The 23,535-nt window shown below is 53.0% G+C and overlaps 1 protein-coding gene across 5 annotated transcripts in view; it reads left to right on the top strand.

The window, feature by feature from the left end:
- Positions 1-2,544: 2,544 nt before the first annotated feature.
- The window catches only part of PALD1 (phosphatase domain containing paladin 1), a 124,216-nt gene continuing 103,225 nt past the window's right edge, over positions 2,545-23,535 (top strand). For 4 of the 5 annotated variants that reach the window (XM_078077627.1, XM_036083951.2, XM_078077626.1 and 1 more), the window contains exon 1: positions 2,697-2,969. The gene's annotated coding sequence lies outside the window, so the exon portion shown is untranslated. Of the gene's footprint in view, positions 2,579-2,696; positions 2,970-23,535 lie in introns of those variants that run through there. The other variant, XM_036083955.2, reaches the window with a different exon arrangement.

The following is a 23,535-nucleotide window of genomic DNA, read 5'->3' as shown; positions in this document are numbered from 1 at the left end:
ACACGTGCCTACCCTTATTCACATCCCTGCAAACATGAGCTCACACATGAGGAACACAAGCACCTATGTATGCACACACAAGTGCACACATTTGTACAGGGCCATCCGTGGGGCCCCGGCATTCTTTAGATGATGATGTGATGTCTTGGGCGCCGTATGTACGTGTCGAATGTGGGGTGGTCATAGTGCTGGTGGGGGTGCCATAAGAGTGGGTGTAGGTCCGGAGCCTTCTGGTTTTTGAAGTCCTCTTCTGGGACCATTCATCCCTTCCCAGGGACTTTTGGGCTTCTGCTCTGAGCTTCCAGATCTCTTAGGAAGCTTCTGGGGCAGTTTGGGCTGAAAGAGTTGGCACAAGGGATTCTTCCCTCCTGCTTCGGGCCAGGGAGAGAGCAGAGTGTCTTCTCTTGGTCATACTTAGGGCCGCTCTGTGTCCCTTCCTTCTTCTCTCCCTCAGTATTCAGCTGTCTCTCCCTCCCAGGCCCAGGGTGGGGCACGTCTGGTCCTGAGCCTTTCTTGTGGTTGGGGGGGACTCCTAGCCCCAAGACCAGCAGGGACTTGGCAGAACTTCAGGAGATGGGGGTGGGCTGGTGAGGCTGGGCACTGTGGTCTAGATGGAGTGTCCGGTGTGACCCTGAAACACCTGAGGCCTCCAGTCCTTTACTTCTGGGGTCTACCAGCTGAGCCTTGGGGCTGTGTGTCGGAGCTAGAAGGGCTGTGATTGCTGGCTCTCCTGGGGACACCTCTACCCTGGGCTTTTCTGCTTGATTCAACAAGAACACCTACTGTGTGCATGGTGACTACAAATGCAGGAGTTTGGTACTGCGCTGGGGACCAAAAGACAGGTCAGAGTCAGAATTTTGTCTTCCAGGAGCTCCGTCTTAGAGGAATAGACGCAGACACAGCCCCCGGCATCTGCTGGACAGTGAGGGAGGGGGAGAAGCACGTGTGCACGCGTGTGTATTTGTGTGCGTGTGCATGCGTGTGTGTGCGCGCGCTCATGCTAGCGCGGGGGCATGCACGCTTACTTTAGCCCCCGGCCTCAAGGGGGGCAGTACCCAGGAATGCAGCAGCCTCAGGATGGCAGGCAGGGGCATCAGTGGGGCATCTGGCAGGGGATGGGGTGAATTATGGGGTTGTGGCAAGAGGAGGAAGAAAGGGAATGGCGCCCAAGGATGGAGCCTACCATGGGCAGCGTTCTAGCCCCAGGCATTAGGCACCCCAGCTCTCTGGCTTCTCAGGACCTCCTTGAAGGCGGACAGACCAGCTTATGGATGAGGAACTTGGGGATCAGAGAGCTTATGTCACGTTTCCCACACCACACAGCCCGTAGACTGTGAGCCAATCTGAGCCTCGCTTTGCGGGACTCTGAAGGTGGTCAGGAGTGCTTCCCCAGTGGTTCCTGGACTTCCTCTGCCCTTCTTCTGGCACATCTTGGGTGGGGCAGAGGCAGGCCTGGAGCGGAAGGCAAGTCTTCCCTGGGCCTCAGTTTCCCCACCCACTAAAGTAGGGGTAATAACAGTACTTTTTCCATAAACTCATCTAGGTGAATGAAGCATTTGAAACCTAGGTGCTGGAGACCTGATCAGAGAACCACAAACGACAACCATTCCTTTTGTCCTCATTTATTCCCAGGGCTGACGGGGGGTGGGGGGGTGTGGGGGGGGCATGCGTGCCCCTCTTCCAGCCCGTCGCCCTCTGGCCAGCGCTGCCTCCTTCCTGAGGAGATCCGGCTCCCCCACCTCCCGCTCCAGCCCTGAGTGGGGGCGAGACAGGTAGTGACAGGTGAGGAAGAAGGATTTCCCGAGTGTGGAGAGAGGGAGGAAGTGACTCGCTAACCACAACAAAGCCGGTCTCCCGGAGAGGAAGCGGCGGCGAGAGAGTGAAGGCACGTGGGCGCCGGCGGGGGCGTGCGAGCCACCGGCCCGCGTGGGCTGCCGGGGCGTGGGGACCGGGAGCCTGGCACCCAAGGGGCGGGGATTGGGCGTGTCACCGCCGGCACTCAGGGGATGGGGGCAGAGGGTCCCCTCCCCTTCCGAAGTTTCTGCCTCGCGCTTCCCTTTAAGCCTCAGGGCTGAGGGGCGTCCAGGGCTTGGGAGGAGCCCAGGACTGAGCGGACAGTCGGCTCTGTGCCCGTGGACACTGGAGTGGCTGAGGCCCAGACAGGGCAATCGCCCAGCTCAGGTTGCACAGCACACTGAGGCATTTATTCAGGCTCCGATGCTCCTCTGGGTCCCGCCAAGGCACGGCGGGGCTTTAAAAAAGCAGAGAGGAGTGAAGGAAGCCCTGGCCCGCGGATCTCCCGGGAAGCCGGAGTCTGGGAGGGGGTGTGGCGCCGAGAGCATTTGCTTCTTTCTCCAGCCAGGCTGGATGGAGGGTTTGGGCATCTTCCAGAAGGAGCCGAGCTAATGACAAGGGAAGAGGAATTGGCTTCTCAGGCAGTCTCCCCCGCCCCAAACTTTTCCTCCCGGCGGAGGGTGGGCGGGCAGAGGGAGGAAGCGGGGCCGGAGAAGGTGGGGCCAGGCTTTCCCTCTCCGCCCCGGAGTCGCGGCTCTGGGATGCCAATCCGGACGCGGCTGGGGTGAGTGTGTCTTTAAATCCGAGCCCCCCGCCCCCTCGGCGGTTGGGGCGGGGGCTCAGGCTGGCCGGGGGCGGGCGCGGTGATTGGCGGCCCGCCCGGGTCCGCCCCTCGGCGTGGGGGGCGCGGGGCGCCGAGCTGCGCGCTGGGGCTGGGGCGCGCATCTTCCACTACCGGCGAGCGCGGGCTGCGGTTCTCCTGGCCTCGCCTAGTTGCGCCCGGCCTGCCCGCCTCCGGAGCCGCCTCTGCCCACGGATGGGCTGGGGAAGTGGGGAGGAGCGAGCCGGAGCCCGCGCGGGGCGCGCCCAGCCGCTGCCTGACTCGGCGCCCGCAGTCCGGACGCAGCGCGCCAGCCGCAGGAGCGCGGATGCCCCCCGGAGCCGCGGGCTGGCAGGTATCGACGCGTCCGGACCCGGAGCTGGCGATGGGAGGGCAGCTCCGGAGTCCCCTGGGCACCCCCTTGCCCGGGGCGGCTCAGACCACCCACTCCCCATCCCTGGCTGTGCACGCCTCCTGGGCTCCGGGAGAGGAGAGGTTCTGGGCTCCCATCCAAACCCGCACGGTATTGGTGCCTGGGAGAGAAGCGGGACCTCAATAAAGAGTGGGCGGTTATTGAGTCGTTTGCCGGGCGCTGGGCTGTCTCCTCCCCCAAGGTTTCCCTCGCACTGGGGTAAACGTGGGCTGGCGGCACCTCCACTCTTCGGGGCTAGGCCTGGGGCACGGGCCCCCGGAGCCAGGCTCACTGAGCAGTTGGGAGGAGGGAAGGCGTCTCATGATCCACACATGGGGTCCCTGGGCTCATCTTTAACGGGCTTGAGGCCCATGGGACTGGTTGGAGTTATGAGGTCCCAGTGGGCTCAGGCTTTGATTCTGAGCCCCTCTGGCCCTGTCCCTCTGCAGGCTTGGGTCTCCTGGGAGAGTCCCTTTTCATCTTCAGAGTTTTTTCCTGAAGAGTCAGTGACTTGTCAGAAAGCAGAGTGGGGTGTGGGAGAGCCGCTGCACCTGCCTCTAAAGTGGCCAGGATGATTGGAACCTGTTCTTATCTCTTGGGGAGTCAGAGATGGAAGAAAGTGTCCTGGCTTCAGGAAGCTTCTGGGATTTTTTACTCTCCCAACCAAAGGTCTAGGCACCAATTCCTTGGCTTCTGTGCAGAGCAGCTGGACCCAGTGACCGGGCACCTCTTAAATGTCAGGCCCCCGGCTCTGCTGGGGAGGATGGGAGTGTGGGAGGACTCGGGGGTGCTGTCCTCAGGTGGCTCAGCCCTATGGCGAATGCAAGACAAATATACAGAAAGTTTGTTGATAGAGGCTTTCCATACCAGTCCCGGACTAATAATAGTGGAAATGCCAAGAGGCTCCACGTGATTAATTGCTAAATGAGTGGTGTAGGCTGCCATCGCTGGGGGGCCTGGAATCCTGTTCTCAGGCAATCATATGCATATGTTTAAATCTATTTAAAATGTTCCAGCACCATACCCCTCCCCTCCCTGTTATCCTGCTCCTAGTGAGGACCTCTCCACCTCCATGGACCGGGAGCAGCAGGAGGATTCAGGAGATTCTCTTGCTTGTATGCGCCCCCAGCCCCACTCTCCAGTTTTTTTCCTGCTGGTAGATTTCTGAAGAAACCCATTTGGTTTTTGGAGTCAGGCCAAGCACGGGACTCTCCCAGCTTCCCTGGGGCCTCTGAGGTTTGAGGTCTAGATCCAACCTTATGGGAGGTTCAGAGGCCAGCAGGGAGGAAGTCTTCATTTCATTTCTGAAGAGCCTCTATTGCCAGGGGCTGGGGATGAGGTTGGAAGGCTGGAGGCCCCGAGCCAGGGTTTCCTGTGAGCACAGACAGGCGCTCTCTCCTTTGCCGGCCATCAGGTATTGAAGGTGGGGTGATGGAGGTGGCGGGGGGAGGGTAGGGCAGGGTTGGCTTGATGTGGGTGGTCCCGGGGCAGTACTGACCTCACTCTGAGGTTCTGCTATGTCTGGGGGCTCTGCCCCCTCCCCCATCGTCCCTGGCAGGTTTCTGCTTTTCTGGAACACTTTGTGGAGGCAGCATTGTGCTCATGGCCTTGGGCGCTATTCTGGGAGAGGGTGTGCTGAGCTCACGCCATGGCCCGTGGCTGGCATTGTGAGCACCCGTGTGAATACACCCACCCGCCTCCAAGCAGGTGGCGCACACAGGGTCAGCCAGGCACAGGTGTGCACAGAGATGTGTGCGTGCTTGGGTCTGCAGCCGTGTGGGCGGAGACAGGAGCTGGATGCCCGTGTGAATGAAGACAGACACAGGAAGGTGACAGAGGTGGGCACGCAACCCAGGGGTACAGATGTGAAGGGGCAGACAGCGTGGACACATAAATGTGGACCACACGTGGGCCACAGACTCTATATAAGCAGATTACGCCTTCACGGGGCCTCGAGCCTCCCCACGCAAGAGGCAGATGTGTAAAGGGCAGGCATATGGATGACGAGCATGGATGTGAGCTGACATTCACAGACAGGAGGTGTGGAGTCACAAGGAAGTAGCTCGAGTACCAGGCAGACGTGGAGTTGGCTGTGGGCCTGCTGAGTCGCCTGACAGGAAGGCCAGGACATGGACAGAGGTGGGTTCCAAGATAGAGTCTGAGGTGTGCACTACTCAGTTATCCTTGTGACTCTGCGCGGCAGCAGGAAATTGTCCCATTTAGGGTGGTGGTGGTGCAGGTGATCTGTGGTGTGGCTTTGTTTCTAGGTCCCCACTGGGGTTTGAAGCTCCCAAAAGGCTTAGTATTCTCTCTTTTACTCTGAGACTCATTTGACCTCCCTACTCCCTAAGTTACAGGGGTGGGTGCATGCCCTAAGCACCAGCAGGGGCTCCTTGAACCTTTAAGTCTCATCTTCCTTGGGTTTCCAGAAGTTTCCTGAAGTGAGGCTCTGTGGCCTGGGTAGGGAAGGAACCTGGCTGGGGACTCTCCTTTTGAGCCCAAGCCTGAGGGTCTCTGGCAGGGAAGGGACCATTCTTTTTTTTTTTTAAAGTTTATTTTTTTTAATAGTAATTTCTACACCCAAGGTGGGGCTCGAACTCATGACCCTGAGATCAAGAGTCACGGGCTGTACCAACTGAGCCAGCCAGGTGCCTCAGGAAGAGCCAGGGGCCTCAGGAAGAGACCATTCTTAGGGAAGAGAAAAGGTAGACATGTGCGGGGGGGGGGGGGGGGTCTTTGATGAGACTATTGCCCTCAGGTGCCCCCTCCCCTAAACCCTGGGCTTGGCCAGGGAAGGGGGCTCCCAGCTTCTGGCTGTCGTCACTTCGGTTCTGCCCAACCTGGAGACTGGGAGCCAGCCCAGAGTCTAGACACAGTTTGACACTAACCCACTGCACGACCCTGGGCAAGTTACTTAACGTCTGAATTAATTTACCTTTAGCAGAAAACTCCTCATCTTTAAAATGGGGCCAGTCACCCCCAGCCCCTGAGGGTGCTTTGAGGGTTAAATGGGAGGAAATCCGCGGAAGGCATGTGGCCCAGGGTATGGTACAGAGTGAGTACTGCCTGTGCAGCTTTGATGACGAGCCTGCCCCTGTGGCCAGGACCCCCCAAAGCTGCAGCCAGCGGCCTGGCCAGGCAAGCGGGGCAGGCACGCACCTCTCACTGGAAAGCTGGAGGGCTTTGTCCTCAACCCTTGCCCACCAGCCACTCCATAATCCCGTGGGATCTCCACATGCAGGGTCAGGAAATGGCAGGCAGGGCGTATGGAGGCTTGGGCCTGCTGCCTGCCAGGCCTCTGGGAGGGGAGCCAGTGGTTTGCTAAGAATAGCCCCAGATCATGGCTCTGCGTCCCAGCGGGCAGCCGGGTGCCTCCCTGGTACGGGCCAAGGTGCTTGCCGGCCCTTTGACGTTTCTTAGAGCCGGCACTCAGCACAGGAGTGGGCCTGCAAGCAGCCTCAGTCTGGGAAGAGGCTCTGCTGCTCTTCTTGGGTCTTTGGCTGGGACCTGGGGAAAGAGAAGACCTGGGAAGAACTGGCCATTCAAATCTCTGAGTTCCTCTTCTATGCAGAGCTTGTCACCTGCTCCCTGACCATCTTCCTACCCGCCAGTGGATCTGTAGCGGCTAAGGACACCGGTTCGGGAACCATACCACCAGGGTCTGAGTTTCGGGTCCTACTCTCATTAGCTGTGCGCCCCTGGGCAGCTCACTTCCCCTCTCTGTGCCTGATTTCCTTGTGTAGCAGGGTTAATGATAGGAAATCCCTTAGAGGGATGTCGCAACCATGAAAGGAGGTGGTGCCTGGAGAGCCCCTGGGGTCACATGCGGCTCATAGTAAGTGCTCAGTAAACATCAGGTGCTTCTGTGATTACCATGATGAATGCTTTCTCCACAGAGGGAGAGGTGTGTGAGGCCAGGCTGCTTGCACCGTGCCTCATGGTCCGAAGGCACCAGTGTGCATGCCTCTCGATTGGGGTTCCTGGCCCTGGGTTCAGTATGAGGGGCAGGGGACCAAAGGTGGGTGAGACCGAGTCCCTGCTGGGTGACAGGCACATACATACATTGTATCATACCCGACCGGCACCTTCCCGGGGTCTGCGCTAGCTGTGATGGGAGTTGGAGGGAGGGAATGGCCTGCCTGGGGGGTAGGGTGATGCATCAGGTGGGCTTTGAAGGATGGACAAGAATTTCCAAAGGTGAGGGAAGACTTCCCAAGCAGAAAGAGCAGCCCGTGCAGAGGGGTGACAGCTTGGTGTGTTTAAGAACATGAGCAGATCCATGCACTTGGGGAGGGGACCCACACTTAGCATCTCGCCCTGTCAAGAAAGCCCTTGCATGCTGGGACCTTCTGTTCCTCCCACTCTGGGCTCAGAGGCAGCCCTGGGTTCCCTCAGGACACAAGCTGGAGGCCCACCAGAATTCTGCACCTCTCACTTCCCTTTTAGGAGTCACATTTGCTGTCCCCTCATTCTCCAGAGACCCTTCTGCCTCTTAGAAATGTCTGCCAACGCTCCCTAGGGGCCCTTGTTTTTGAGGTGGGGCTCCAGACTGCTCCTGCCCCAGGAACATGCCTATTTTTGCTCTTAGTTAAGATACCCATGCTTTAATAGGTCCCCCATCTTGGGAATGAACTGAAGCCTTTGAAAACTCCTTAGCTTTTCCTAAGGAGTGAATGTCTAATGGTGGAATTCTGGGACCTTGGGAAGTGTTTTATATATTTCCTATAACTGACATGCGGACTGGCTTTAGCTCTGAAGGGTGTTCCTTCTTGGCTGGGATACTCTGATGAGAGAGACGCAGGGCATCTGGGGTAACCTGCATGCCCAAGGCAGGCAGCAGGGAGCATCTGGGAACTGGGTGTGTCATGCTGACCCTGTGGGCTCCCAGGGAGCTAGGGCTTTTGGAAATTCCAGGAGGGAGGGTGTGGTGCTGGGAGCGCTGTGGGTCCACTGCTCGGCCTCCCGCCCTCTCCCATGAGAAACGGCCCCACTGCCAAGAGACTGAGTTGGCCCCATGCAGGAGGAGAGAGGTGGGTGCCCTCAGATGACCTTGGCCTTGCCAGCCTCTGCTGCCTGCTGAGCCCCAGGGCCTGCCTGCCTGCAGGCTGTGTGGCCTCTGTCCAGGCCTTCCCCAGAGTGTAGGACAGGGATGCTTGGATGTTTTGAAGATTGTTGGATGTTTAGAAAGCACAGAGGGGAGTTTCCCTCCTCTTTTCTTTTCCTTTTCCTTTTCCGGGAACTGTAGACCCCATGACGAAGTTAACTCTCTCCTGCTGGTCACAGAGTGACTGCTGGACATGTCCCCTTTGACTGCTGCCCTGTAGTGACTGAGTCCTTCCTCCTAGGGCCCCTGAAGTGGGTGCTGACCTCTTAACTCTCCGGGGCAGCCCTCCATCAGAGCCCCAGGGCCCTGGTTGGCAGGGCCTCGAAGACCTCCTCCAGGCTGGATCTGATGGCGGCCCCTTTCCCATCCGCATCCTGGCCCAGCAGTTCTTCAGCCTCAGTTTGACCACCTGCTCGGTGGGTGCACAATCCCTGCCCCCACGTCAGCCCTGCCTTTGGATGGAGCCTCATGGGCTTTGGAGGTCTCCTGCAGGGACCGCTCTGCTGGCTCACTCCAAGGCCTGTTGGGAAGCTCTGGTTTCCAGATGCTTCAGAGAGAAGGGCCCTCCCTGGAGATGGGCTGCCCGAGGTGCGGCACCCTTGAGGGAGGTGCAGTGCAGGTCTCTCTACTGGGCCCTGAGCCGGGCCTGAGGTGGATAAGCCCTGGACTGGCGTTTCACTGCTGCCTTGGAGCCCAATTTCCCATCTGCAAAATGGGCATAATTTTTTCCCTCCCTAAAAAAAAAACAAAACTTTTTTTTTTTATTGAGGTGATATTCATTTGACATAAAATCAATTATTTTCAAGTGTACATTTCAGCGGCCTGTACATCCACAATGTCGTTTGACCACTGCTTCTGTCAAGTTCCAAAACATTCATCACCCCAAAGGAAAACCCAAACCCACTGGGCAGCTGCTTCCTGTTCCCACCTCGGCCTTACTTTAAAAAAAAATTTTTTTTAAAGATTTTATTTATTTATTTGAGAGAGAGAGAGAGAGAGAGAGCATGTGGGGAGGGGCAGAGGGAGAGGGAGAAGCAGACTCCCCGCAGAGCAGAGAGCCTGATGTGGGACTCCATCCCGGAAGGCAGCTGAAGGCGGATGCTTAGCCGACCGAGCCACCAGGTGCCCCTAAAAAAGTTTTATGGAGGTATATGTACCATAAAATTCGTGCATTCTAAGTGCACAGCTGTGAGTGCTGGTCACTGCCAGGGACCTGCAGCCATCACCTCCCTCAAGTCTGAGAGCACTTCACCGTCTGGAAGGTTCCTCCAGCTCCGGTGCAGCCAGTTACCACTCCCACCCCTGGCACCCAGCCCACTTAGGTCCTTTCTGTCCCTCTGGGTTTGTTTTTCTTAGGTTGTCACATAAATGGACTCACATCATAGGTAGTCTCCTGTCTGGCTTCTCTGCTCCACGTGGCATTGAGATGTGCCCATGTTCTGGACGTTTGGCCTGTGCCTTCCTTTTTGACTGCAGAGTAGTATTCCAGGGTGTGGGAAGACTGCTTCTTAGGTTCCAGGGGATGCCTGCCCAGTGCCGTCAATTAAAAAAGAATATAAAGTAATTATCTTTATGAAAGAATCAAGTAGTAGCTTCATACAGAGAGAGTAAGTGCAGCACCCCCCCCACGCCCCAATTCCTGTCTTCGCCAGAGATAACGCCGTCCGCAGTTTGCTGAGTATCCCTTGGTTGTTTCTTCTGTGCCTCCGTGTGAATTTGTGTAGTTTTGATTTGGGGATGTCAGTCACACTGGGGCTGTGCCTGGGGCTGCTTTCTCACTTATTAGCCATTGGTCTTGGGGAGGGTCCCAGCACTGTCGTTGGAACTCCGTGTCCCTTCCCTGGGATCGGCGGGCCCAGAGATGGGGGCCTGGGCTACACGGGCAGGTGTCCCTCTCCCCCTCGCTCCGAGCTGGGGCTCAGCCAGGCTTTGGGGAGACAGAATGAAGGCTTCCTGGAGGTGGGCCATTCAGATCAGGTTTCTGGAGGAGGGAGGCATTGGAACACAAGAGATCAGACTGTCCTCGGGGTGGGCTAGCGTTCCTGCTTCTGTCACTCCCGCCTCCCACTGGCAGCTGGCTGCAGGGGCTTCCTCTTCCGGGCTCCATGACATGTTGCGGGAAGGGATAGGCCTAAGGAGAGAGTGATTTGTTGGACGACCAAAGGCCTCGAGGCCTCCCTTCCTGTTGCAGTGAAATTGCACCTTGTCGAGACGACAGGAACCCTGCCTTGGGTGTGCGGGTGGGGGGGTGGGGATGTCTGTGGTCTCCTGGGGAAGAGGGACCTCCTGGGCTCAGGTTTGCATGTGCCTGGCTCTACCTGACCCTGCCCGATGGGGTCATGGAGGCTCTGCATCTGTATTGTCATGCTTTTTTGTTTGACTATTGCCCTGCATGTATAAATGATTCACATTCTGTGCATACTTACTAACATCGGTTGTTTTCATTGTTTTCAAGTTTTTCCTAGTTTAATAATGCAAAACAGTATTTTGCTGTTGTTGTATGAAGTGAACTCTGTGAGATGGGGATCCTGAGTTGTGTTCCAGGTTGGGCTTGTCTTGTGACTGGGTTTCATGTCAGCCTCCTTCTCTGAGCTCTTGGGGACGGTTTAGGGAGAGGGAGAGGGGAGTGAGCCTGGGAGGGAAGCTAACAATAGATGGGCTTGCTGATTTCCCTGTGATTCTCCAGTTTAGTGCTGCTCAGACCTGGGTAACATGTGGACCCTTCCTCTTTTAAAAATAGCTTAAATGCCTGCCTTCAGCTCAGGTCATGATCTCAGGGTCTTGGGATCCAGTCCTGCATCCGTCTCCCCACTCAGCAGGGAGTTTCTCCCTTTCCCTCCACCCCTCCCCACTGTTTGTGCTCTCTTGCTTTCTCTCTCTCAAATAAATAAATAAAATCTTTAAAAAAATAAATACAAAATAAAAATAGCATTTTGGGGGCGCCCGGGTGGCTCAGTTGGTTAAACGTCTGCTTTTGGCTTAGGTCATGATCTCGGGGTCCTGGGATCGAGCCCCACGTCGGGCTCCCTGCTCAGTGGGGAGTCTGCTTCTCCCTTTCCCTCTGCCCCCCAGCTCGTGCTCTCTCTCTCTCTCACTCTCTCAAATAAATAAAATCTTAAAAAAAATTAGCATTTTGAGATAGAATTTATATGCCATACAATTCACCAATTTAAAGCGTACAATTCAATAACTTTTAGTATATTTAGAGCCCTGCCTGTGTCACCACTATCTGATTACAACATTTTTATCAACCCCCAAAAAGATATTCTGTATCTTAGTTGTCACACCCCACCCCCAGCCCACTGATCTACTTTCTGTGTCTCTAAAGTCGCTTATTCGGGACATTTTGCATGGAGTCATGCAGAGAGAGAGAGAGAGAGAGAGAGAGAGAGAGAGAGAGTGTGTGTGTGTGTGTGTGTGTGTGTGTGTTTGTTTTATGGACTCCCTTGTAAAGTTTTTACTATTTATTTACTTAAAGATTTTATTTATCCATTTGAGAGAGAGAGAGCGCGAGCATGAATTGGGGGGAGGGGCAGAGAGAGGGAGAAGCAGACTCCCTGCTGAGCAGAGAGCCCAATGCCGGGTGCCCCTTGTGGACTCTCTTTTAAAAGAAAAAAATAGGGGGTGCCTTGGTGGCTCAATCGGTTAAGCATCTGCCTTCAGCTCAGGTCATGATCCCAGGGTCCTGGGATCGAGCCCTGCATTGGCTCTCTGCTCAGTGGGGAGCCTGCTTCTCACTTTCTCTCTCTCTCTCAAATAAATAAATAAAATCTTTAAAAAAGAGAGAGAGAAAAACCTCACTCCGTTGGTTGAAGGTTTCTTATTAGAATAATAACTTAAATGTGTACAAATATAAAACTAGATGTAAATGCCTTACATTTACATAGTTTCTCCATAACCATGAAATAAACATGAAATACCAATAAAACCAGAAAGCCAACCCATTGCAAATGAACAATGTTAATGTATTGGAAGGATGTAAGCTGCACCTAAATTGCCAGTGTTGGATTGATAGTAGAAAGCTGGGTCTCTTCTGTTTCCCCTGCCTCTGTCACTTGAACTTGCTGTACAGAGTGGCATTAATGATGTTGGCTGGTTGGCTGGTTTGGGGGTAATTCTGATCACTCACATTAGAGCCCAGAGTGCCGGTGAGTAATCCCCAAATGTCTGTCTCAGTAGTGCACCACTTGATATCTGGGAAGCTGGCTTGTTTGATTGAAGATAAGGGTGGAATAGTGGTGTTATTGAAATCTGTCTATATTGGCTCTTAAACCCACTTCCTGTGGGAATCAGGCATTTGGCATAAACAGAGGTGGATTTTGCTCAGTTCACACGGATGCTGTCAACACGAACATGGTCCCCACTCCTAAGAGGCAGGCCTTTGAACTGGGCATGTCCAGGCTGCCATGGGCTATGTATGGGGTGGCTCAGTTCTCCACCTCACCCCCTCCTCTGCTTGAACCACCACCTTTGTTTGTACCATGTGCAATGATGTGATTTGGCCTTCACAGAAAAGGACCTCGATTGTAAACGCAGGGGCAGACTTTAGCCCCAAATTGCACAGCAGTGCTTGCTTATGAATAAGGTCATTCAGATGACCCAGGGGATGCGCTCATTACTTTTTCTTTTTTTTTACAAATTGAGGTGAAATTCACATGACACAAGATTAACTGTTTTAAAGTGCGCAGCTAATTCAACGTATTTAGTACATTTACAATGTTGTACAACCAACCATCACTTCTGTGTAATTCTAAAACATTTCTTAAAATTTTATTTTATTGTGGTAAGAGCACTTAGCATGGGATCCACCTTCTTAATAAAATTTTAAGTGTGCAATAATGATGACTATAGAGACAATGTTGTTCAGCAGATCTCTAGAATGTATTCATATTGTTTCACTGAAACTTCATGCCCGTTGATTACTAACCCCCATTTCCCCTCCCTCTGGCCCCTGGCAGCCACGGTTCCACTCTGTGAGTGCATGAATTTGACTACTTTAGATACCTCATATAAATGGAATCTACAGTATTTGTCTTTCTGGGACTGGCTTATTTTACTTAGCGTAACGTTCTCAAGGCTCATCTATGTTGTGGCATATCGCAGAATTTCCTTCTTTCTTAAGACTGAACGCTATTCTGTTGTACGGCTAGACCACATCTTCTTTATCCATTCATCCGTCAGTGGGCATTTCGGCTATTTTCACCTCTTGGCTGTTGTGATTAGTGCCACAGCGAACACGAGTGTGCTAATAGTAATATCTCTTTGGGATCCTGATTTTAATTCTTTTGGGTAAATATCCACAGGAGCGTGATTGCTGGATCCCGTGGTAATTCTCTTTTAAATTTTTTGAGGAACTTTGGTACTATTTCCCAGAGCGGCTGCACCATTTTACATTCCTGCCCACAGCATGCAAGGGTTCCCATTTCTCTACATCCTTGCTAACACTTGTCCTTTTTTTTTTTTTTTTTTTTTAAATAGTAGCCCTCCTGACAGGCATGAGGTGATATCTCATCACGGTTTTGATTTGCATTTCCTTGATCAGTGATGTTGAACATCCAAAACATTTTCATCGCCCCGAAAGGAAACCCCGTATCTCTTAAGCAGTCACTTGGGATCCACCCCAGCCCTGCCCCTCTTCCCAGCTCCTGGTAACCACTAAGCTGTGTGCTGTCTCTATGACCTATTGGATTATATAATATGTGCCTTTTTGTGTCTGGCTTGAAATCCTGTTATCAAGGTTCGACTGTGTTGTAGCATGTAGCCTGCTTCATTTTTTTTTTATAGCTGAATAATAAGACCACTGTATGGAGAGACCACATTGTGTTTATCCATGTATCAGTCCAGGGACATTTGGAGTGTTTCCACCTTTTGGCTATTGTGAATGATGCTGCTATGAACACGGGTGTACAAGCATTTGTTTGGATACCTAGTTCTCTTGGGTATCTACCTAGGAATGGCATTTCTGGGTCATATGGTAACCTTGCATTTAACTTTTTGGGTTTGAAATTTTGCAGTTAGAGAGTGGTAATGGTTGCACAGCATTGGGAATGTCCGAAATACTGCCGAATTGTACTTTAAAAGGGTGAATTTTATGGTATGTGAATTAAATCCCAATAAAAAAGAGAGAGAGAGAGAGAGTGCTCATGGATCCCAGAGCAGCCATCCGTGGAGACTGGATTGAGCCATGTTGCCAGCGCTGGAAAAGCCACCATCCTGCATTGCCTCATGGCGTCCTGCAGACTTCCTGAGTGGTGGGGACGCTGGGCCTCCACCCCATGGTCCTTGTTTGGGGTGGTGGGTGGGAGCCATAGGAACCAAATGGGCCAGCTTCCTGCCTGTCCACCTCCTTAGCTCATTCTGTGTCTCTCTGGCTTCTAAACGACAGGTGTTCACTGTAGAACGCAGTTCCCTCAGTTTCCGCACCTGTGAGCAGCCAGCCTTGGCTGTGGCCCAGACTCTGGGCAGTGAAGCCTATAGATGCGCCACGCTGACCTCTCCTCTGTCCCGTTTGTCCTTTTTCGTGGGTCTCCAAGTCCCTCCCCAGTCTGTCTCATCTCAGTTGTTTTGGCCAAACACCTGAGTCATCCACGGTTCCTCTTTTTCTCTCACGCTTCTGGAACCACGTGTGAGCAGGCCCCGTGGGCCTCACCCTCCCAGCAGATCTGGGGTGAAGCCTTTTCCCCTCACCTTCCCCACACTGCTGGCCCAGCCCCCAGCACCACTTGTACTCCCGTGGGATACCCCACACAGGTCTGTGGGCTTCCACCTTCGTTCCCCACCCCGTTACCCAACACAGGGTGACCGGGTTAGAACGTGAACATCAGATCAAGGCAATTCTCTGCCCCAGGGCCCCAGCGGCGCCCCACTGACTCACAGTGAGAGCCAGTGTCCTTACCATAGCCTCCAGGACACCCCGTCTAATACCCACCCCCTTGCTCACACTGAGCCATCCACACCGCCTCAGGGCACCTTCAGCACACTGGGAACACCTCACCTCAGGGCCTTTGCATGGGCTGTCACCTTGATCTGGGATGCTTTTCTCCAGAGAGCCACATAGCTTGCTGTGTTACTTCCTTCAGATCTTTACTCAAACGCCTCCCTTAGGTACCCTGTCTAAAATGTCATGCCTCACCTCCATATCACTCTCACCTCCCCATACCCTATATATTTTACTAATTTATAGAGTGTATTTCTGTGCCTCCAGCCAGCATGTATAAGGTGGATTTTTGTCCTGTGTTGTCAGCTCCTAGAACAATTCCTCCCACATAGTAGGTGCCCCAGGAACATTCGCAGAATGAAGAGGGAATGAATTGGCCCATTTAATAGACGAGGAAGCTGAGTCTCAGGTTGACCTGAACCTAGTCTCTTGACTCCCGCCCAGTTCACTGCTCTTCTGAGCTGTGATTTCTACCTCCTTCTCCCTCTGTCCCTGTTTCCAGGGAACGCCATGCTCTACCGTGTGGGTTTGAGCCTTCAAAGCTCCCCTTAGGAAGTTCGCCTGGTCAGTACGGTGATTGTGGAAGGGACAGGTGTACCTCCTGGCATTTGTGCAGAAATGATGGTCACAGGCTATCCCCATTTGTTCAGTGCTCTGTGCAAGGCCCTGAGCTTAGCAGATTAGATGAATTTATTTCTCACTTAAATCTCACAGCATCCTGAGGTGGAGGAACTGTCATTGACCCCACTTTACAGACCAGGAAGTGGACAGATTTCATATGGGGCAGAAAGGACAAAGATCAATAAGTTCTTGAACCAGTGAAGATGTGAGGAAACTGGCCCTCTTAAGCAATGCCAGTTGCTGGGCAAAATGCTATTGCCTTTTGGAAAAGTAAGATGGCAGAACCTACTATAGTTTTAAATGCACATGCCTTTTTATCTCAGCAGTGTGAATTTCCATAGCCTGCTCTAAAGACGTAAACCATCAGGATGGAAGGCTGTGTGCACAGGGATTTTGCGGCAGTGTGTTGGAGACCGCACTGTCTCCTTTCAGTTCTGTGTTCTTCCCCACCCCAGGGCATTTGCCCGTGCTGTCCCCGCTGCCTGGCATGCTTTCTCACCTGGCCGAAACTTTCCTTGTCTTCAGATATCAGCATAGACCTTCTGTGACCGTGGTCTTTTCCCTACCTCCCTCATTTTCTGTCTGAGCTTCCCAGCCCCTTGGAGCCCACATCCCAATGTGTACAATGTGTCATTGTTGTATTTCTTTGTTGACTCCCTTGTCACTCCATCCCTCTCTCCCTCTCTTTTGTTTCTCTTGTTGGAATGTCTGTTCCATGAGGGGGCAGGACTGCGCCCCTCTGGTTGATGTGGTCGATACTTAGTAGCTGTTAGTTGGATGAGTAGTAACTCAATGAAATGGCTTGCTGTCAGTAAACAGACAGGGTTGGGAGTCTGTGTATAAATGGGAGGGGTGTTTGTGTTGTCTAGTTAAGGGAAAAAGCCTTGTTGGAGAGGGAAGTTTTTAAGACGTGGGCTCAGAGGAGGATGGGAAGGGCATAAGCCTTTTCTTTATACACCTTCATCTGATTTGGACAGTAGGTACACATACTTATGTAATAAAAAATCTGGCGAACGACAGCAACAAGAAATCAAAAAAGGGAAAAAAAATGGGCCCAGTCAGAGGGAGCATCAGGATTTGAACCCTGGTCCTTCTGCCTCGCAGCCCACGTTCTTACCACCACTCAACCCTTTCCACGTGCAGACTCCCAGCAGACCCTCGCTGCAGTCCTCAGAGGAAGACAGAGTAGGAGTTCTTAGCTGTTTGTATTTTATTCTGTAAATCGAGGTTTCATTTACAGACAGTAAAGCAGGGCACAGTTTGATGGATGGTTGCAGAGGTATCACCTTATGACCCCTACCCAGACCAAGATAGAGAACGTTTTCAGTGCCCCGGAAGGTTCCCCGGGGCCTCTTCCCGGTCAGTTACCTGAGCCCCACTCTCAAGTGTCCATGCTTTGGAGTGCCTTCCCAAGGGATTAGTCTTGCTTGCTCTTGAACTTTATGTAAATGGAAGCATAGAATAGGAGCTGTTTTTATCTGGATTCTTCTGGCTTCTTTCTCTCAGCATCAATAGTAAGAGTCATCTGTGAGGCCGCAGGCCTCAGCGGGTTATCCCTTTTCATTGCTCTCTAGTATTCCACTATAGAAGTGTACCACTATGTGTCCGTTTTTCCCTATAGATGGACTTTCGGCTTGTTTCCAGCTTTTGGTGATGGTGAAAAAAGCTGCTGAACACTCCTGCTTGTCTTGTGGTGGACACACACACTTACTTCTGTAGGATGGATGCCCATTGGGTGGTGAGATAGAAGGCTCATTTTACCAAGAAGGAAGCTAAGGAGTCTTCAAAAGACCCAGAAGGGAAAGTGACCTGCCCAAGGTCACACAGTGACTCATGGTGGAGCTCAGCCAATCTACCACCCCCAGGCCCGCTCACCCCTGTTCCTACCCACCTCCCACCTTTGAGATGCGGCCTGCTTCTCAGCTTAGCCCTGTGGGTAGGGTTGTCAGGCTGAGGTCAGGGGGTCTCCAGAGGGCTGCATTTCCAGGTCTCCTTACACTGGGCATGCCCACTGAGCAGTTCTTGCTTACACACCTCCTTCCCCATCCCTGGCCCTGGACATGGTTGGCGGGCCACAGTTTGCCTTCCTTGTGGTAGGTGCTGGGATTGATGAGGAACCGCTGTTATTTATTGGATGTTGGTGCCTGGGCTGGCCAGGCACAGGCTGGGATTGGTGTGTGAGGGCTGATCTGGTGTCTTTGGCCTGGTAGCGTGTGTGTGTGTGGGGGGGGGTGTGTGCCCGTGCGCACGTGTAGGCGTGAGATGTGAGTGGGGCCCCGCATCTCTCACACTCACTGTGCTCCTGGTGGGTGCAGGAGCGTGGGGCTGCCTGGCTCAGACCCCATCTTGCACTGGAAGGAGCCTGGCAGAGTGGCTCGGTCTGAGTTGGTGCCCCCCTGGCTCAAGGGCTGCCTCCTCCCAGCCCAGCTGGGCCCAGGAGGTAATGTGCGTGCCTCTTTCCTCAGCAGCCCCCACCCAGGTCTCTGATGGCACCGGCTTCCCGGGAGGTGGTGCCTTCAGCAATTTCCATGCGTGCCCACCTCTTGACCCTCAACTGTCCAAAGGCAGGGACAGAAATTAATGTGGGCATCCAAAAGCCTTTTTTTTTTTTGAATGAGCCTTTCCTTTTAATTGAGATAAAATATACATACCATAAAATGTACCCATTTAACCACTTTTAATTGTACAGGTCCGTAGCATTACGTACGTTCATGCTGTGGTGTAGCCGTCACCACCATGTCCAGAGCTTTTTCCTCTTCTGAAACTGAAATTTTGTGCCCATTAAACACTCACTCCCCATCACCCTCCCTCCCCCGACCCCTGGCAGCCATCCTTCTACTTCCCGTCTCTGTGAATTTGACTGCTCTAGGTCCCTCATGTAAGTGGACTCATACAGTATTTGCCCTTTCGTGTCTGGCTTATTTAAACATTTAGCCTAATAGCTTCAGGGTTCATCTATGTTGTAGCATGTGTCAGAATTTCATTCCTTTTTTGAAGCTATAATTGTTCTTTTGAGCTTATTTTATTTATTTGAGCGAGAGAAAGCAGGAGCCGTGGGGAGGGGCAGAGGGAGAGGGAGAAGGAGACTCCCCGCTGAGCAGGGAGCCCGATGTAGGGCTCGATCCCAGGACCCTGGGATCATGACCTGAGCTGAAGGCAGACAGTGACCCGACTGAGCCACCTAGGTGCCCCTGAGCTTATTTTAAAGGTATCTCAGATCTTCAGGATTGAGTGAGAGTGTTAGCTTGATGGTGGGTGTGGGAATAAATAACATTTATTCACATTTACTAGGGGCCAGCCCTTTCCCTGTGTTGTCTCATGTAATCCTCACCACATCCTTATGAAGTAGGTTCCAATATTATCCTCATTTTACTGATAAGGGGATTCGGCTCAGAGAAGCCTGGTGACTTGGCGAAGGTCACATAGCAAGTCATCGGTCAGCCAGGATTGGCTGCCAGGTCGGCCTGACCGCACAGTCCATGCTCCGTGGTCCCACGCCCATTGCAGTGCCTAGGCCAGGCTCAGAATCTTTTCCTTGAATCCTTGTCTGTCATCTCTCCGCAGCTGAGCATGGAGCTGATCGGTGCCGGCAGGTGCCGAGGAGACAGCAGCAGCGGCCCCTCCTCCCTGGCCGGGTCCCCGTTCCCGGGCCCCAGCTTCTGTCGAAAGCCCCTTTATGAAGCAGCCTCCCTGGCCTCGGCGCGGGCTGCAGGGATGTGGTCCTCAGTGTCCCCAGCCCAAGGCTGGCAGGGGCCGCTGGGTCCAGGGCGGCTGACGGCAGGATGTCGCTCTTGGCAGAACTTTCCCTGAACAAACAGCTACCAGGAGCTTCTGGATCAAGAGGATAGATAAACAGGAAGAGGGAGAAACTTCAAAATATTTTTCTTCCCCTGCTGTGCCCTGGTGTTTTCTCCCTGCCCTTCCCATGGTCACTGGAGGTTTGAGGTGGTGGATCTCTTCCCCGGCCGGAAGCTACCCAGAGGCCTGGAGAGCCAGCGCAGAGGGTTTTAGGTTTTAGGGTTTCAGGGTTTGTTTTGCCTGATGGGCCGGGATCAGCCTGGGTGTTAGGGGGCCTGAGTTTGAATCCTGGCTCTGCTGTTTCTTTGCCATGTGATCTAGGCCAGTCCACTCAGCCTGTCCGTGGCTCAGCATGGCCACGAGACGTAGCCCACGGGGGAGTTTGGAAGGGTAATGTGGCAGCGAATGCTGGCTGAACCCTGGCTATGGAGGCTCAGGTGGGCGTGCCCAGGAACCCTCTCAGTTAATCCTCAGAGCGGCATGGGCCTTGTCTTCATCTGACAGATGTTGAAGCCGAGAGAGGTGAAGTGTTTCTGTCAAGATCACACAGCCGGTGGTCGTGGGGCTAAGTCTGGAACACAGTCTGTTCCTCGGCGCCCTGCTACGCTATGGTCTGGCGTCTGATACATAGCTTGGCACACACTATTATTGGGACTATGAATTTCTTTCCCTCTCCTTTGCAGAGAAACCCAGTGTAGTTGGGGATGCTGGGTGGTGGTGGTGGTGGTGGTGAGGTCTGCTGAGCTTTGGGCCCCAGTGGTCCCAGAGTAATAGCTGGCCCTTGCCGAGATGGTTTCTCCATGTGTTGCGTCTTCCATGCAGCCCTCTTAGGTTGACACAGGGCATCATCACGCAACTCTACTATTGCCCCAGTGTGCGCAATGGTCACCCCACAGAGCAACATCCTGACTCTCTGGCACAGTCCCCAAGGCAACTGAGCTTCAGCCCAACCCCACCCTGTCCTGTATTCTGGCCTCACAAGTACCTCTGTACATTGCCAAGCACTTCTTTCTCTGTGCTGTTTCCTCCATGTGGGATGCCTTTCTTGTCTGTCAAATGTTACTCTTCTGTTAAGGCCCAGCTCAGTGGTCTCCTCTTCCAGGAAGCCTTCCCTGAGTTCCTGAGCCTGAATTAACATCTCCCTCCTCTGTGCAGCTCAGTGTAGGGAGAAAGGTCCTGGAGTTCCTGTCTTGTGGTCAGCCTCTCTGAGCTTCATTTTCCTTCTCTGTGGATTGGGGATCCCAGGAGTGGGGGAGAGGAGAAAGCCTGGATTCTCTCCCCCCGGCTTGTGTGGAGTTGGCTAGAGCCCAGGGGAGAATGGCCCTCGCAGGGTTAACTCCCTGCCATGTCAGGGACGGAAACAAGGGCGACAGAGTGTGAAATGAAGTCACTTCCCTGCCGGGGGGTCTGCCATGTGCCTGGCCTTCTGCAGTAAATCCTGTTTCCTCCTTGGCCTCCGTGTACCCACCCACTCCTGGCTCCCATGACCCCGAAGGTCCCCAGCAGGTGGGGCTCACGGTGGAATGTTGGCCTGTCATTCATCCGGTGAGGTCACTTCCTGTCTGGATCAGCCACCCACCTTTCCTGCCTTGGTCTTCCACGTGGAGGTTTCATGGGGATGGTGGGTATGAGTTCCAGGGGAGGCTACCTGAGGTCAAGTCCAGTGTCCAGGCAGCACTGTATTCTGGGGGAGCTGATGGCCAGGGGAGCCATACAGGTGCCCCCAGGGCTGTCACTCAGCCCCCTGGGCCCCCATTTCTTCTTTGGTGGAACCTGGGGGAGCCTGTGTATCACATACACTCTGGGCACTGACCGGGTCAGGCCTGGACATCCACGACCTCATTTAAGCCTTTCTCCACCACAGGGAGACTGAGGCTCAGGAGGTAGCCTAGGCCTCTGGTGGGGCCGCAGGGCTGGGGTCTACGCAGGTCTTTTTGATTCCGAGATCCTAACGATTTCTATGGGAAGGTGTTTAGCTTTCTGTCAGGGGCAGCTCAGGAACACCTAGTCCTCTGGGCTTTTCCGGCGGGGTCAGGGGCTCTTCGGGCTGTAAGGCTGATACAGAACCAGGGTTGTTGCTGTCAGTGGCCATGCTGTGTCGTGCTGTGGTTTTTCCCTCTTTTTTCTATCAATCGTTTATGTTCATCATAGAAACATCAGAGAGGGGTGCCTGGGTGGCGCCTTCAGTTAAGTGTCCGACTCTCGGTCTCAGCTCAGGTCATGATCTCAGGGTCCTGGGATTGAGCCCCGTGGCAGATTCCCTGCCCAGTGGAGAGTGTGCTTGACACACACGCTCTCTCTCTCTCTCTGTCCCTACCCCCCCCCCCCGAGGGCACGCCCCACTCTCTCTCTAAGAAATAAATCTTAAAAACAACAGAGAAAACAGATATGTAGGAAGGTTAGAAGAACCATCTGTGACCCCACTTTCCAGTGAGAACCATAGTTCACCATGCATGTTCTGAGATTTAGCCTTCCAGAAGTTTCTCCTGTGTGTATGTATGTGGGGGCACACCTGTGTATACCGTGTCTTTTTTTTGGTAACTAAACGCACAATAGAGATTTTCCTATGTGAGTAAATAAACTGTTACTCCTTGCTTTTGAAACTTTTAAGTTAAGAGTTTAACCCATGGTCAGAAAAGTAGGCACATCACAAGAATCCACCCTGATGATTATACCAAACGAGCACAGCCTTCACAGCCTCCCTAGGCCAAGGAACAGAAGGCTCCCAGCACCCCGGATCCCCACACCTCGTCGTCATCCCCTCCTTCCTGCTCCAAATGGGACGTCTTGTCCGACTTCCAACACCATAGATTAGTTTGGCCTGTGTTTGAGTTTTAGACGAACAGAATCAGACAGTGTGTTGGCTTCTTTCCCTCCACATTCTGTTAAGTGATGGTCATCTGACACCGTGTCCATTTTAATGACTACACGATGACATCCATGACACAGCAGACTTTGACCACGGTTGATGTGAAAGATGTTTTCAGGCTTTGACTAAACTAAGCAAAGCTAGGATGAACATTTTTGTGGCCATGTCTCTGATTATTTCCTTGGAATCAGCTGATAGGAAAATTGCCAGATCAAAGGGTTGTGTGTTGTTAAGGTATTTTAGAATTAGTGCCAGATTGGCCTCTAGGGAGTAGTGCAAGGTGCATCCTGCCAGGTGTTTCGGAGGGAGCCCGTCCCTGGCACCCACCTGGACGCTGGGTGTTTTCATGCTGTTTTATCTGATACAATGAGAGGAAAGATGGGGCATTTCATGCTTTCAAGTTTGTTTTTTTTTTTTAATTTTATTTATTTATTAGAGAGAGAGCACAAGAGAGAGAAGGAGAGGCAGAGGGAGAAGCAGACTCCGCACTGAGCAGGGAGCCCGATGCGGGGCTCAATCCCAGGACCCCGGGATCATGACCTGAGCTGAAGGCAGATGCTTCACCGACTGAACCACCCAGGCGCCCCTCATGCTTTCAAGTTTTTAAATTACAAGTTAGGTTGAACGTCTTTTTCTCATATTTATCGTCCATTTGTATTTCTTGGCTGGGTTTTTGGGGTTTTTTGGGTCTGTTATACTCTCAAGATATACTTGTTTTTTGGCTTGAAAAGAGCCGTATCGAATATGATAAATGATAAAAAATATGTCAAAAATATCTTTATCCAGTTTATCATTTGCCTTTCAGCTTTGTGGTTTTTCTGTGTTGGTTAAAAGCTGACCATTTTTTTTTTTTTTAAATTTTATTTATTTATTTGCAAGAGAGAGAATGAGAGACAGAGAGCACGAGAGGGAGGAGGGTCAGAGGGAGAAGCAGACTCCCCGCTGAGCAGGGAGCCCGATGCGGGACTCGATCCCGGGACTCCAGGATCATGACCTGAGCCGAAGGCAGTCGCTCAACCGACTGAGCCACCCAGGCGCCCAAAAGCTGACCATTTTTTAAAAGATTTTTCTTTTTAAGGAATCTGTAAACCCAAATGGGGCTTGAACTCACAACCCTGAGATCAAGGCTCCACCTACTTAGCCAGCCGGGCGGCCCAAAGCTGACCATTTTTTATGTAGT

The sequence above is a fragment of the Halichoerus grypus genome, chromosome 7 (assembly GCF_964656455.1).
Source record: "Halichoerus grypus chromosome 7, mHalGry1.hap1.1, whole genome shotgun sequence".
NCBI classification, from domain to species: domain Eukaryota; kingdom Metazoa; phylum Chordata; class Mammalia; order Carnivora; family Phocidae; genus Halichoerus; species Halichoerus grypus.
The sequence above is the reverse complement of the archived record's forward strand: the minus strand, read 5'-3'. Positions and strand labels throughout refer to the sequence as shown.